The 14407-nt window shown below is 32.7% G+C and overlaps 1 protein-coding gene across 2 annotated transcripts in view; it reads left to right on the top strand.

The window, feature by feature from the left end:
- The window catches only part of LOC132725371 (uncharacterized), a 42404-nt gene that overhangs the window by 9609 nt on the left and 18388 nt on the right, over nt 1-14407 (top strand). Inside the window, exon 1 of one of the 2 annotated variants that reach the window (XM_060710472.1) lies at nt 6752-7147. The exons of the other annotated variant lie outside the window; for it this stretch is intronic. The gene's annotated coding sequence lies outside the window, so the exon portion shown is untranslated. Of the gene's footprint in view, nt 1-6751; nt 7148-14407 lie in introns of those variants that run through there. 2 annotated transcript variants of the gene reach the window in all.

Below are 14407 nucleotides of genomic sequence, written 5' to 3' on the forward strand. Positions count from 1 at the left end.
TTTTTTGTTGTTGTTTTTTTTTTTATTCTAATGCTCCTTATGATAGTGGTCGTATATGACCTGACATACCTCTCGCACAACTTTGGCGACGGTTTTGTGGGCCACACTGAACCAACATGACATTAACGAATTCCCAGTGATAAGGCCCCTGAGCGTGATGGCAAGCTTCCGTGGTGTGGACGGTGGAAGTTTGTTTCTCTCTTTTGATGTCTCGAGCCTAAATCTTCCAACATTATTTAGAATGGCTCCTGGTCTACTCTAACAAAGTTCATGAAAGTATTTTCATCACTTTCTTTATGGTGCTAAATTACTTTCTCGTACGTCAATTAAGTTTAATATGACAGCGAAAAATGAGCATATTGTCACGTAAATTTTTTACTTGACTTAAGGTGTGTCATTTTATTATGTAATGTAATTTTTTTGTTGTTTTCCCCCAACTTTTTGATTTACATGGAGTCATAATCACGCGAAACTAGATTCATTTTTTTTTTAGATACTTTTACATTCATCTAAGAAAATTCGAAATTTCTCCCCTACTGGGCACTAGAAATTTGGAAAATTTACCAAATTTGCTGTTCAAACTTTGACGGAGCTATCTCGTATGTTTTATTTGTAAGATATATACACACACAAGATATCTGCTTACATTACGATGTATTTGGAATTTTATCTTCACCAAATTGTACTTCCTGACTATAATTTATATGCACAAAAAATGCTTAAATTTTACCTTTATTTTTGAAAAGTGAGACATTTAAATATCATTATCCTATGAAAAAGGATCGTCGGAAACCACGGTACACATTCCGTATATACTACATTTTATACATGTATACGGTAAATAACCTGGGTTACCGAGGATAATGCAAAAGAAAATATGCCACAGACAAAATATGGGATTATACATATTTTACCAGTTTTCGTCTGTTTTCCCATTTCATCTACATTTATGTAAAAGAAGAATAGATAGGATATTATTGATGATCAATTGCAAGAAAAGTTTACTTCACATTGATATAATGATGATATATTAAAAATAAATTTGACCGAGCGTGTGAATAAGTTCGTTAAAAATCTTTAATAACTGGAAGCTCAATATGAACATCTGGTCAAAGAATTTTTAAAACTCTTTAATCCTGCGCTGAGTTTTCTATTTATTGAACTGGTATTACGCTTTCCGTTATATTTCATTTATTTATTACCTTTCCTTCAAGTATGAAGTTTTTAAGGATTTGTAAGTGCATTAAAAACCTCAAACATGAATTTCAAAATGATTGAATTACTGATTATAAATTAAGAAAGTTTATTAGATCACAAATTATACCCATGAGGAATAAATTTTAATCTCAAGTGTTTATAAAAACGACAGCTGAGGTATTTTGAGCACGTTTTAAAGCTTCCTCAAGTGTGAAAGTTATAAAACTGTCGTCACCAATGATGATAAAAAATATATAAAAACATGTGTAATCATGTGTGTAGGAATGACGTCTCCATATTTGTATTTACAACAATAACGAAACGGTATTGTAAATAATTTTTTTTTTCGGCCGTAAGATGTTTCGTTCAACCATGACTTCCGGTCATGCTCAGGAATTTTCGCCTTCCTACTTCCATATTATACCGGACTGTTATTTCCCCGAGTATACATACGCTAGTATAATGAGAAAGCGAAAAGTTATGATTTCATATTTTTGAGGGGGGGGGGGAGATAGTCTGCAAGTTCAGAATTAAAATAAAATCCTAGCAAACTGACCAGAAAATTTGTGTGCTATGCTATTACAGTAGAATCCCTACTCAAGACCATCCATCCCGGAATTAAGACCACCATTTTTTAAAAGAAATTTATTTATCTCTCGTCAGATTGAATATTCTAACATACTTTTATATTGTAAGTTACATATTGTTTGTTCATACAACATAACTAAAATAGACCATGATCATAAAGTAAGTAAGCAATAAGAATATTCACAATTAAGACCACTCCGCAATTAAGACCACTTTGGATCAGTCCCGATAATGATCTTAATTGAGGTATTTTGTTGTTGTTGTTGTTTTTTTGTTTTTTTTTTGCTGTATTTAATAAATCTTTATAATATTTAAAAATATTAAATAGAAAATTCACAATCTTCCCAGCAATTGTATAACTAGGTTGACAATGACCTTGATTCTTTTCTTTTCCTTTTCCCCCCGTAGATTCTTGATTCGTTTCCTGTTCACATGAGCTTGATTTCTTGCCATCCATCAAGTTTACTTTTTTTACTATATTATATGAATGGCACATAGAATTTTGGGTATCAGTAAATATATCATCCTGAAGAAAATACTGTTTCCCAAGGCATTAGCAGAGTGTTACAGTATTTGTACGAAAGGTAATTTATTCTGTTACTCACAAAGCTATGTGTTATTTATTTTATTACCCCGCACAAACACTTCATTGTTTTTGGGGTTTTTTTTGTATTTGTTGCAAAATATAGCATTCATCTGCACGAAAACAGACTTTAAACTAGATTTTGCCATTCATGAAATGTGCATAAAAGTTTGCAAAAAGTTTTAGTTGGTCTTCAGAAATTTAGCACATTCAAAGTAAATATACTTATTGTTAACGTTTTTATTTTTGTTTATAATAATCCTTAAAACAGAGACATGGATGTGTATTTGCAAATTTTATCACATAAACCGCGGCGCAGGAGTGTAATAAAGCCATTTAATAAAAACGATATTACACTAGACGATATTACACTAGTGTAATATTAACACTTTGACGTCACGTCATTTGCGCTATAAACATAGCGTTAAAGCGCGCTAATGTTAGCGTTACGCTACAGGCGGGTCAAAGAAAAATGACTCTTGATAACAGTTTACCGTTCTTATTTTATAAATGTGATAAATAGAATATTATATTCGTGTAGATTCAATACTAAATTTATTGAACTCGTTGAATAAAACAATATTATGCTCGCCAGAGGCTCGCATAATATGATTTTATTCAACTCGTTCAATAAATTTAGTATTAAACCTACACTCATTAAATATCCTCTATGTTCATCATTGTACATTGTGAGCTTTGTGACACACTCAGTGAAAACAAACATGGCTGACAACGCTGAATCATCTTAACAGACAGAATAACTCCCATTGGCCTATGGGATTTTAACATTACAAAAATAGTGCGGGGTAATAGTAATGTCTGGTACTCACTACTAATTACTTGCAGCGTTGCAGCCTTCTCACTACTGTGCACTATTTCTTAAGTCCTGCCATTTTGATACAATAATTCCGAAGAAGGATTCCGAATAAAACCATACAGTAAACTGTTGGTGATAGCTGTAAACAAAATACATGTGGTTTTTTTTCCCCAAGCTAATCCTCCGGTACAGTCAAACTTTTACCATTAAAGCTTCACGGTGCACTAACGGTCACATTAAATTTGTCAATATGTGGCGCTTATTTTCGAAGCTGTTACTGTAAAAGTTTGTTTGCAACATTTATCTGGAAAAAAATATTCTTGATTCTAGAGTAAATCTTTTAGGCAATAAACTATAATGTAAAATGAAATGATAGTAAACAGATGGCTCTTGCACATGGACCAAAAAGGCAGTCGACATCAACTAGTTATAAGAAGGTAAATAGTTGACAGGAAACAGTTGACACTAAGCAGTTAGTCGATAAATATTTATAAGAAAGTAAACAAGAGACAGTGAGAAAGTAATAACATAGTGAACACTAGTCAAACAATATCAATAATCAGTTACACAGTAGGCAGTAATAAAATGATATAATTCAAAGTATAAGCAGTTAAAAGGTAATTAACATTAGGCAATATCATCAGATGAATTTGATGAACACTTCAAAAATTTATATTCTAATGAAGATCTTTTCAAAAACGACTTTGTTGAGGAAAGAATAAATAATATTGATATGGATTCTACCAATATTGAAGAGCTTGATGTTCAATTTACAAATGAGGACGTTGTTAGGGCAATTTCTTCTTTAAAAAGCGATAAGAGTGCGGGAGTAGATTTACTTAAATCCGAAATTTTTATACAATGTAAAAATATGCTAGCTCCTGTACTTTGTAAGTTATATATATCACTTTTTTGATACAGGTGAAAACCCGGAATCTTGGTGCAAGGGTATCATAGTTCCTGTGCCTAAAAAGGGGGATACTAATGATGTGAATAATTATAGAGGCATCACTCTGACCAGTGTATTTTCAAAACTATTTTCAATTATGCAAGATTTTTGTTTACGTGAATGTGCTAAAAGCAATCACGCGTTAAACGATTTTCAATTTGCGTTTAGAAACAATAAGAGCACTACTGACTGTATATTTGTAATGAGTTCTATAATCGATAGGATAATAAAACATGAAAAGAAAAAAATGTATGTTGCATTTATAGACTTTAAAAATGTTTTGACCTTTTGTATAGAAATTGGATTTGGTATAAATTGATTAAAATGGGAGTATTGAAATTTGTAATAATGTTACGTAGTATGTATACCAGTGTAAAGCCATGTGTAAGAGCAAATCGAAGATTGTCTGATTATTTCGATAGTTATATGGGTTTAAAACAAGGGGAGCCACTCTCTCTCTCTCTCTTATTTATATTTTTGCTTAATGATACTGTTGGCACTTTCACAATAGATGATATTCAAATATTTCTTTAATTATTTGCTGATGACACAGTGTTATTTTCTTATTCTAAAGAAGGACTACAACATCTTGTGAACAAATTGTATAATTATTGTAACAATTGGGGAAATGTTGTAATGTACATAAAGCTGTTGCTATGACCTTCAGAACCGGTAATCGAAATGATGATTTAGAGGTCTATTATAATTATGAACGTCTTAAAGTTGTTAAATCATTTACATATCTTGGTGTTACCTTGTCAATAAATGGGAATTTTTATTAAGCTCACAAATATTTATTCAACCAAGCATTAAAAGCATTGTTTTCGTTGAATTCTTTATTTGATTATATTTCCTTGAATTTATCCGAAAAGATTAGACTATTCGATACTATGAATTTTTTACCAATTTTGACTTATGGATCAGAGGTGTGGGGCTTTCATAACTCACCTGATATTGCTGAAGTTCACTTAAAATTCTTAAAACAAGTTTTAGGCGTTCGTCCACAAACATCAACTTCGGCAGTACTTGGTGAATTTGGCAGATTTCCTATGACAGTATATCGCAAAATTCGAATAATTAAATTTTGGTATAGAATTATGAAAGCCCCTGAAACTCTCCTTTTTAAAATTATGTTTATAAAAGATTCAAATGGTAATGTGACTAATTCATGGACAAAAAACGTTATGAAAATGTTGTCTGATTTAGGTTTTGGAAATTTATGGAACAATGCTAATGTTACAAGCATCCAATTAAATAATATTATACAGGATTTATAAAAAAATTATGATCAACAATTACAACAATGGTGTTCTGAGCTTAGTAGTTTTCCTAAATTATGTAGTTACAATTTATTTAAATTTAACTTTATTCATGAAAAGAACTTAGATGTTGTAAATAACATTAATCATCGTAAAGCATTATCAAGGTTTAGATGTTCATCACATAAATTGTTACTAGAAGAAGGAAGATAATTATAGAAAGGAATTTACGTATATGCACTAAATGCAATATGAATCAAATAGAAAAAGAATATCATTTCTTATTAGTTTGTCAATTCTATAGTGAATTGAGAGGTCAATGTTTTCCTCGGTATTATTGTGCTTGGCCGACCATTAATAAATTTATATCAATTATGCAATCTTCGCAAAAGAAAATAATTGTTAATTTAGCTAAGTTTATCTATTGTGCTATGTATAAGAGAAGTTCAAACAGTTGATTTTATATATTTGTTCCTATATTAATATATTCTGTATTTACTTCTGTGACTCATATTGACATTTTAATATTTTGTAGTAGTTTTGTTAACTGTTTACCATACTTTTCTTATGTTATGTAAATATATTATAACCGCCACGATAACCTGGCGATTAAACATGTATTTGTTTTTGCCAATAAAATATTTGACTTTGACTTGAATTTAACTAATACCAAAAAAAAATTCAATTTATGTTTTACTTTATTTCTTAATTTGCTTTGCATACCTTTCTGTTAAAGTGTCTCAGCTGATCTATGCAAGAAACTTATGTTTTATGCTTTTGGACCTCAGTGGAGTTCCTTTAATAAAGAATCTTGACTTTGGTTCATGTTTTATGCTTTTGGACCTCAGTGGAGTTCCTTTAATAAAGCATCTTGACTTTGGTTCATGTTTTATGCTTTTGGACCTCAGTGGAGTTCCTTTAATAAAGAATCTTGACTTTGGTTCATGTTTTATGCTTTTGGACCTCAGTGGAGTTCCTTTAATAAAGAATCTTGACTTTCGGTTCTAGTATTTGACTATGATATCTCATTATTGAGTTACTAAGTTACAATTAGACCATGTTTATGACGGCCGATTAACTTTGATAAGATTCGATGATTGCTAATCCATGCATGTCTTAAGTTACACTAATAATCCAATTTTAATTTTGAAAAAGAGATTGCCTATTATTTATTTATTCAAGTGCAACTGGATCACTTTTGATCACCTCATAGTTTGAACTTATTTTTAGACATACAATAAGACATGACGGAGTATCACGACCTAATGGATATAATATATAATTATTTTATGTATATATGTATATGGTATTTAAAAGTAGCAAAAATAGAAATCTTCTGCTTCACGAATCAAGACGATCATAAAAATGCTATCTTTTGAGCGCAAGACACTTGATTTGTATCACCTTAAACTAAAGTAATGTTACGCTAACTATGATGTATATCGTAGGTGTATATAAAACAATACCTATTGTATGTAAACAAATAGATTTACAAAATGACAAGCTTAAGTACATTGGCTAAAAATTATTCATATGGTATGAAACGTTTGTTTTGACGCTGACATTTATTTCTTTATGTGTTTTCAAAACTTGTAAACAATATTCTTAAGCATTTATAACATCATACTCTTTGTAATTATGTATAAACAGTGCAAGTTTCAAAAACTTTTGTTGATATTCACTTTTCGACTGGACGGTTACTTGGAAGAAATTACTCAAAATTGAAACATAGTTTTATATGGATTTAAATAAAGGTAATTTTTTTTTGTTGTTGATTAATTAATTAAAATTCTTTAATATATTACTAATTGAATGTAATAAGTTCATACATTGTTATGGCGTCGAATAATGGACATATTAGACTGTGAAAAAGCATTTACAAAACATTTATGACTTTAAAATAGCATTTACAAAATATTTATGACTCTGAAATAGCATCAACAAAATATGTATGACTCTGAAATAGCATTAAAGATATACTACACTAATCTTTTGAGTAAATAATTTTAATCGCAGAAATTTATTGAAATCTGTAAAATTCTTACTGAATATGTCTAATTTAAATAAAAATCGTATAAACAATGTATGAGAATCTGCGTTCCTTATTACGGGCCAAGTAAAGCTGGTCCTTTCTTTAAAATACTAGTTTTTTAATGACACTATATACTAGTATTCATATGGTGTCCTCTTAATGTGAAGGATTTAAAGCATAACATTTCTACTTTTGTGAAGTCAAAATATTATTTCATGTTTACAAAAAGACTGTGTAGCAAATATCAATATTTTCAAATATCACATTTGAGCATAGTATATCTTTAACGAATCATTTATAATTTAGTTTTGGAATCAACAAAAACATTTATCATTCTGAGATAGCACCAACGAAACATTTATAGTTAACAAAAGGTGTTAAAAAGTTTATAATTCCGAAATAGGATTAACAAAAAACATTGATAAATTATAAATAGTATTAACTTAACATTTATAATTTAAAAAAATATCGACAAAATATTTACAATTAACAAAATGAAATGTCACATCATATTATTTTTTTTATAATTTTTATTTATTTACTTTTGGTGCTTTTTTAATAAAAATTATATCCTGCATAAGCAAATATACTTACTTTCTTCTATTGATCAAAGTGAAAACTAAATATTCACGACCAAGTACTCAATAAATTATTAAATTTTTGAATCTAATTGAATTTTTATAAGATTTGATTTAAAATAGTCTAGTGCAATTTAATACAAATTTGATTAGCATGTCTAAAGCCTCTCTTTTATATTGCGTAGGTAACGTTTTTATTTTAAACAAGGTCACAGCTAGCGTAATTTAGCCAATTAAATCAATGAATCAATCAATATTTGGTTTATGAATGCTGATGCAATCACTTTTTATAATGTCATGTTTAACAACGGTTCCTATTTACAATGCTATAAGACCCTTTTTTTGGAAATGTTATTTCAAGCAATTCATTTAATAACATGACGGACAGTGAATAACTAACTAGTATACTATGTAAACAACCACCAAAATAAAGTTATCAAATTTTTTGTACATGCATATTTGGTAAGGAGAGGTTCATTGTATAAAAGATCGTGATTAATTATTATTCATAATTTTGAAACACATGTCTATATAGTAAAGATTTTACTTACTTTCTGACTGACTGACTGACGGACTGACTGACTTTCTGAAGAATAACTGATGTACATTTTTAGCACGGAAGCAGTGCTTTGAACTTTACCATTTACAGCCTGGGTGAAAATTCTTAATTTACTATATAAATGTGAAAATGAAAAAAAAAAAAATTTAATCAATTATTTGACACATTGTTGGTATGAAAACATGTATAAAAGTGACAAAAATGTTCCGTTTTTAGCATTAACAAAATTAATGTTTGACAGCCAAAATAGAACATTACAAATATCAATTTCATAAGTTTGAGAAAAATAGTGCATGCATTGCAGAACTCATTTTAGATAAAAGTCATTCTTGATTTCATTTAATGATCTCATTTCTTTTTGATACATGCATGTTTGTATTTTTTCATTGTCGAGAATCAAAAAGAGAGACCGATAATGTCACACCCGTTATGTCGCGTGATTACCGTCTGTTAAACGTTTTTGCAATTATTTTCTCGGCAAAAATATGCAATAAAACACTTATCTTAGTATTGAATTTCATATTACTGGTAATTATTGTTTCATCTGTTCAATATGTATGGATTGTTTTGAAATCAGAAGATTTTTTAGATTATATACACTTCTTTCCTATATTTTATCAACATTATGTTGATGCCTCTTATACAAACGGTTCAAATAGCATATGAATATATGTGAGCCGTGCCATGACAAAACAAACATAATGGCTTTGCGACCAGCATGGATCCAGACCAGCCTGCGCATCCGCGCAGTCTGATCAGGATCCATGCTGTTCACTATCAGTTTCTCTACTTGTAATAGGGTTTGAAAGGGAACATCATGGATATTATCAGACTGCGCGGATGCGCAGGCTGGTCTGGATCCATGCTGGTCGCAAAACCATTATGTTGGTTTTGTCATAACGGGGCTCGTGTATACAATTTATGCGCTAAGCGATGAAATTTTGAACCCGCATATGTCTATAATTTTAGCTGTCTAGTTTAAATAAAATGATGACTTGTCTAGTTAAACTGTTATACGCCTCCCCGCACACACAATTGCCAAACTTATCATATACATAGGTGAGCGCCCTTATGGCTGATATATTGCATTAATATTGCATTGTACGAAATGACGTAAAAAACTACATTTTAGATGTATACAGGTGTTTATTTCGGTACAGTGAATTACTATTTTTTACGCCTAAATATACGACGAAAGACATATTCAGTGGCAAAGTTAATGCTCAGGGTTCACTGAGATGAATTTATTCAAAAGGAAATGTTTTGTTCGTTTGTTTATTTCTTTGTTTGTTTGTTTTTTTTGTTTGAAAAACGTTTTGGCGACATTCCAGCTTTACTGATATAGGAAGACCTCAGATGCCCCTGCGCAAGCAGTCACTTGAGTATAATCACCGACGTTCTGTATGACAACTGGATAGCTTCATCTCACTTAAATTAAGGCCTCAACAGACGGTAGGATTTTGAAGTACAACACTAATTAGAAATAAGATGTACAATTTTCAAAGCAATACAACACTTGCATTCAGACGGTAATTCTGCATTGTAGGAATCATCTCAGGTTTCCCCTTAAAAAAGTTCCCTCTCAATCGATCCCTTACCTACTTTACTCACTAATTGTTTTCTCCATGAGTAATGATTGAAACACCTCAATTTTTTAAAAAAAAAAAAATGTTATTTTTTTTTTCATTTTAATGTGCAGCCTGACCGAGACTCAAACCTGGGACCCTCGGAATACCGTACTGCGGTCCTACTGACTGAGCTTTCCGGCCGCCTACAAACTACCACCCCTGATTAGAGAACAGTTCAATACCGTGACAGAATCATTTTCGGAACAATTTGGGATTCGAGCATACCACAACTTTGGGTCTCCTGAAGAGTTTTTCAACATTATTTCTATCCAATCTTTCTACTATGTTTACCTTTTAGCCTTAAGTCCTATCCCTTACATCTAGACTTAAGGTTTACGAAATCAAGAAATAGTAGCCTTAACACATTAAGATTTGCTTGTACATCCTAGTTTTAATTGGTGTTGTGCTTCAAAATCCTACCGTCTGTTGAGGCCTTAATTATAATTGTAACTGATTATGTGAACATAATGTAGAATTATAAATTAATAACGTTGACCTGAAAAAATACAACAACAAAACAACAACAACGACAACAAAAGTGACAGCATTGGCATTGAGTCGTGTTGTTGTTTTTTCAGTCGCTTGACATTTTCCAAGGTGTAAAAATGATGTATTTGTTATTCAAAGACAAGTTTAGCTGAAGTTTTTATACTATAGATATACCTATTATACATAATAGATAATAGTATGTTTGTGATATAAAGGTTAGCAAATTCATATTTTCAAACGATTAATTTATTAATTTCTTGACCGATGTTTGCGTCTTTATTAATTTTTTGACCGATGTACTTTGAAATGCATTGATAAATTTGCAGGTCTAGGGGGCACCCCTTTTCAGTGATAAGTTTAAAAACATTTTAAGCGTTTAGTTTTTTTTAAAGATTAGATGTAATTATATCTAGTTACACAAAAACATAATTTATTATTTTTAGATATTTTGCAGTGTGAATGTTTATTTATTTAAGTGTTAGGCTGGCTATAAAAGGCTTCACTTTGTTTCCAGATTTTTTTACTTTCGGTTTCAGGTAATTTCATCTTCTTTTTTTTTTGGAAACAGAATAACAAAATTACGCATAGCAGTGTTTAGGTGCAGATTTAATCTCTCACCTTTTTTATCATGTCATTTCATGGATTTCTGCTGATAAAGTGCATGCCTGATAATCTTTTATTTATCAGTCACCCTAAGCTTTATCAGACGCCTCATCAATACATATTGGAAGAAATGAGGAGAATGAAATATTTGTATGTGAGAAGTTAGCAGTTAACAGTGAGCTAAGCAAAAAGGCATTACGATTTATATAGGGAAATCAATAATCTGCTGTTATGCTCAGCTGGGTAAGCAATCTAGCAGAGCATTCCAAAATAAAGTGTAGAATGCTTTGCTGGTATGCTCAGCTGGGTAAGCAATCTAGCAGGCCATTACTAAATATAGTGTAAAAATGCTCTGCTGGTATGCTCAGCTGGCTAGGCAATCTAGCGGGGCGTTCCAAAATATAGCGTAAAAATACTCTGCTGGTATGCTCAGCTGGCTAGGCAATCTAGCAGGGCATTCCTAAATATAGTGTGAAAAATACTCTGCCGTTATACTCAGCTGGCTAAGCAATCTAGCGGGGCATTCCAAAATAAAGTGTAAAAATGCTCTGCTGTTATGCTCAGCTGGCTAAGCAATCTAGCGGGGCATTCCAAAATATAGTGTAAACATGATCTGCTGGTATGCTCAGCTGGCTAGGCAATCTAGCAGGGCATTCCTAAATATAGTGTAAAAATGCTTAGCTGTTATGCTCAGCTGGCTAAGCAATCTAGCGGGACATTCCAAAATATAGTGTAAAAATGCTCTGCTGGATTGCTCAGCTGGCTAGGCAATCTAGAAGGGCATTCCTAAACATAGTGTTTAAAATGCTCAGCTGGCTAGGCTGGTCTGCAACTGATTATTTGGCACTCGTAGACTTTCTGAAATATTTAGTGACATTTTTGACTTCTACGGGACCCTAAAGTGTCTATTTCTTTGGCCTCCGACTGATTCTGGGACGATCGCAGACTTTCAGGAATTTTTGGTGTTAATGCAGATAATGACATTTGTGAATTTTTAGGACCACCCAGAGTCCATTTCGTTGGTCTGCGAATGTTTCTGGAACACTCGCAGACTTTCAGAAATTTTCGGTGCCAATGGAGATAATGACATTTTTACTTCAAAAGGACCCTCCTGAGTCTATTTCGTTGGTCTGCGACTGATTCTGAGTCACTCGCAGACTTTCAGGAATTTCGGTGTCAATGCAGAAAATGATATTTCTGACTTATTGGGACCTTTCTGAATCCATTTTTTTGGTCTGCGACTGATTCTGAGGCACTCACAGACTTTCAGGAATTTTTTATGTCAAGGCAGATAATGACATTTTTTACTTCTAGGGACCATCCAGGGTCCATTTTTTTGGTCTGCGACTTAATCTTTGACAGTCACAGACTTTCAGGAATTGTTGGTGCCAATAGAGATAATTACAATTTATGACATTTTTGACCATCCAGAGTCTATTTCATTGGTCTGCAACTGATTATTGGGCACTTGCAGACTTTCAGGAATTTTTGGTGCTAATGCAGATAATGACATTTTAGGGTAAAAATGCTCTGCTTATGACTAAGGGGTCCTTAAAAGTAAAAACGCCATGATCTGCAATGGCACTAAACATCCTGAAAGTCTGCAAGTCTCAAGGAATCAGTCGCAGACCCAAGAAATGTACTCTGGCGGTTCCCTAAAAGTCAGAAATGTCATTATCTCCATTGGCATCAAAATTCCTGAAAGTCTGCAAGTGTCCCAAAATCAGTCGCAGACCAGCGAAATGAACTCTGGTAGGTCGCTAGAAGTCAAAATGTCATTATCTCCATTGGCACCAGAGATTCCTTAAAGTCTGCGATTATCCCAGAATAAGTCGCAGACCATAAAAATGGACTCTGGCGGGTCCCTAGAAGTAAAAATTGCCATCATCTCTATTGGCACCAAACTTTCCTGAAAGTCTGCAAGTGTCCAACAATACGCTGCAGGCCAATAAAATGGACTCTTTAAGGTCCCTAGAAGTCAAAAATATGATTATTTCCATTGGCACCAACCATTCCTGAAAGTCTACGAGTGTCCAAGAATCAGTCGCAGACGACCTAAATGGACTCTTGAGGGTCCCTAGAAGTCTTAATTGTCAATATAAGCATTGGCACCAAAATTCCTGAAAGTCTGCGAGTGTCCTTCAAAAAGTCGCAGGACAATGAGATAGTCTCTTAAAGGTCCCTAGAAGTCAAAAATATCATTATTTCTATTGGCACCGAAAATTCCTGAAAGTCTGCGAGTGCCTCAGAATTGCCTATAAATCGAAAATGTCAATAGAACTTTGGCAACAATAAATCCTGGAACTCAGAATCAGTCTGCCAACTGAGCATTCCACCAGAGCATTTTTTAACTATATTTCGGAATGCCCTGCTAGATTGCCTAGCCATCTTAACGTTCCACCAGAGCATTTTTACACTATATTTAGTAATGCCCTGCTAGATTGCCTAGCCAGCTGAGCATTCCACCAGAGCATTTTTTCACTATATTAAGGAATGCCCTGCTAGATTGCCTAGCCAGTTTAGCATTTCAGCAGAGCATTTTTACACTATATTTAGTAATGCCCTGCTAGATTGCCTAGCCAGCTTAGCATTCCACCAGAGCATTTTTTCACTATATTAAGGAATGCTCTGCTATAGTGCCTAGCCAGCTGAGCATTCCTGCTGAGCATTTTAACACTATATTTAGTAATGCCTTGCTAGATTGCCTAGCCAGCTTAGCATTCCAGCAGAGCATTTTAACACTTTATGAATGCCCTGCTAGATTGCCAAGTCAGCTGAGTATTACGGCGGATCATTTTTACATTATATTTAGGAATGTCCTGCTAGATTGCCAAGACAGCTGAGCATTCCAGCAGAGCATTTTTACACTATAATTATTTAGGAATGCCCTGATAGATTGCCTATCTAGCTGAGTATTCCAGGAGAGCATTTTTACACTATATTTAGTAATGCCCTGCTAGATTGCCTAGCCAGCTTAGCATTCCAGAAAAACATTTGTTCACTATATTTAGTAACGCTCTGCTATATTGCCTAGCCAGCTTAGCATTTCAGCAGAGCATTTTTACACTGTATTTAGTAATGTCCTGCTAGATTGCCTACTCAGCTTAGCATTCCAGCAGATCATT

Source organism: Ruditapes philippinarum, unplaced genomic scaffold (assembly GCF_026571515.1).
Source record: "Ruditapes philippinarum isolate M1 unplaced genomic scaffold, ASM2657151v2 ctg77_1_1_1_1, whole genome shotgun sequence".
NCBI classification, from domain to species: domain Eukaryota; kingdom Metazoa; phylum Mollusca; class Bivalvia; order Venerida; family Veneridae; genus Ruditapes; species Ruditapes philippinarum.